The sequence below is a fragment of the Triticum dicoccoides genome, chromosome 3A (genome assembly GCF_002162155.2).
Source record: "Triticum dicoccoides isolate Atlit2015 ecotype Zavitan chromosome 3A, WEW_v2.0, whole genome shotgun sequence".
NCBI classification, from domain to species: Eukaryota; Viridiplantae; Streptophyta; class Magnoliopsida; order Poales; family Poaceae; genus Triticum; species Triticum dicoccoides.
Window position 1 is genome coordinate 20,442,045 of NC_041384.1, and position 2,268 is coordinate 20,444,312.

The 2,268-nt window shown below is 49.3% G+C and overlaps 1 pseudogene; it reads left to right on the forward strand.

Annotated features, from left to right (window-relative positions):
• Positions 1 to 1,050, forward strand: part of LOC119266759 — a 4,749-nt pseudogene extending 3,699 nt beyond the window's left edge.
• The last annotated feature ends 1,218 nt before the right edge of the window (positions 1,051 to 2,268 follow it).

A 2,268-nucleotide genomic window follows, 5' to 3' on the forward strand; every position in this document is an offset into this window, starting at 1 on the left:
GTAGTCATACGAAAAGAAGCAAATAACACATGAACTGTTTAGGATTGTATTTTTGTTCTGTCGGTAGTAGAGAAGATGCATACCTACCGTGGTGTTTGCACTGCAGTGTAATTTTGTTTGCTGTTAACTATATTTTGAATGATCCAGCTGAAGTACCCTGCTCCTGGCGCCCCCGATCTGGCCATGAGGACCAAAGAGCTCCCGAACAAGCCGGGTTCGGTCCCGTGGAGGAACACCACGGCCGTGGGCTCGACCACGGTGCATGGGTGCCGCTGATGCTGATGTACCCGGAGGCTGACATCCCGGTGTGCCAGCTCTCGGTTCATGCCGGCCGCGACGGCACCTACCATTACAACCTCGGCAAGGCGCTGGCTCCCCTCAGAGCGGACGGCGTCCTCTTCCTCGGCTCCGGGAGCGCGACGCACAACCTGAGCAAAATGACACTTTACGAGGCGCCGGTGCCGCAATGGGCCTCCGACTTCGACACCTGGCTTGAGGATTCGCTCATGGGTGGAAGGTAATTGAAAATGGTGACGATGAGCTTCGGGAGGGTTCTGCTTCACAACGGGCATCCATGGTTGCCAATCCAATCATCTCATCTTGATCGATCATGCATGCATTCATGCTGGTGCCGATTCTTGTTTCTCCATTGAGCGGTCTTGGCTTGGCATGGCCAGGTACGACGACGTGAACCGCTACGATGAGAGGGCGCCCTACGGCAAGGTGGCGCACCCATCACCGGAACATTTTCATCCGCTGCACGTCGCGCTCGGCGCCGCGGGGGACGAGTCCAAGGCGGAGCTGATCCACCGTAGCTGGACCAACACCAACCACTCGTATGCGTCGTATCGTTTCACCGAGAAGAACTGACGGCCTCGAGCTGTGTCACTCGGCTCGATGTCGTGTCACCTCACAGTAGCTGGATCTATATGCAACTAACGGCAGCTGCTCGAGAGCGTGCCTGGTCGTACTATATGTATTTTTTTTGCGAGAAAATTTCCGATCTATTCATTTTTAATCGTGGCAGTACAACGAATACCAGAAATAATAAAAATTACATCCAGATCCGTAGACCACCTAGCGATGACTTTCAGCACTGAAGCAAGCCGAAGGCGCGCCGCCATCATCACCCCTCCATCGCTGGAGTCGGGCACAACTTGTTATAGTAGACAGTCGAAAAGTCGTCGTGCTTCACACGCCCACCAACGATGCTAGACGCACCGCCAGAACGGGGCCTAGGCGGGGAGACCTTTATTCCATCTTTAGGAAGCCGCCGTTGCCTCGTTATCCTAAGCAGGACACAAACCCTAGCAATACTGAACTAAAAACGAAGCCCTCCCGCCGGCCCTTGCCGAGATCCACCACGCCCCCATGGCCCTAGCTAGGGCCACCGGAGAGAAGGCGGACCTGCGGCGGCGCCAGCGGGAGGCAGAAGCCCTAACTTTTTTGTGGAGGAGGAGGAGGAGGAGGAGAAGGCAGCGGCTCGTACTATACGTATTGCGTCTACTACTCCCTTTCTCCCAATTTATTGGGCCTCTTAGCCAAAACTCATGGACCGATGTAAAATATTCTCCGTATCGTGTCTTTTTTAGCCCTGATAAATGTCATACGTGTGGCACAAACACATGGCAACTCCAAATATCTTCTATGGCAAGTTTATTGACGCGAGAATGGCAACTTCAATTGTCAAGCATGGCAAAAAAATCAGATGACAAGTTTCAGTTTTTTTGGGTTTATTTTTCCTTTCCGGATGGCAACTTTAGTTGTAAAAAAGTGACCGGAGTGCTTCGTGCCACACGTGTGACACCTATCATTTGTTTTTTCCAGTTGCCAGCGTACTTGCTTGCAAGTTTTTACATGCCACTTTTAATCATAGTAGATTTCTCTTTGTACCTCCCAAGATTATTCTAGTAGTTACTTTTGTATTGAAGATTTTTATCATCTGCCAAAGAAGCTTGGCGCTGTGGACATCCGTGATTTCCCACCAATAAGTCTGGTTCATAGTGTGGGGAAGATCGTCTGAAAAATCATGAAAACCAAGTCACCCCCATTATCCCATCCTTGGTGCATTACAACCAAAGTGCATTCATAGCCAACCATTCTATGGTTGTGATGTGGACATAACCACCATATATACATATACAAATATTATACGGCATATTTCTTAGGTGATTTATAGCAGTAATTAACTAATTATTCAAGTATTTGTTTTACTATTGGAAACAAATATACTACATATTTTTGTGCTTTATGCAGAATTATTGAAAG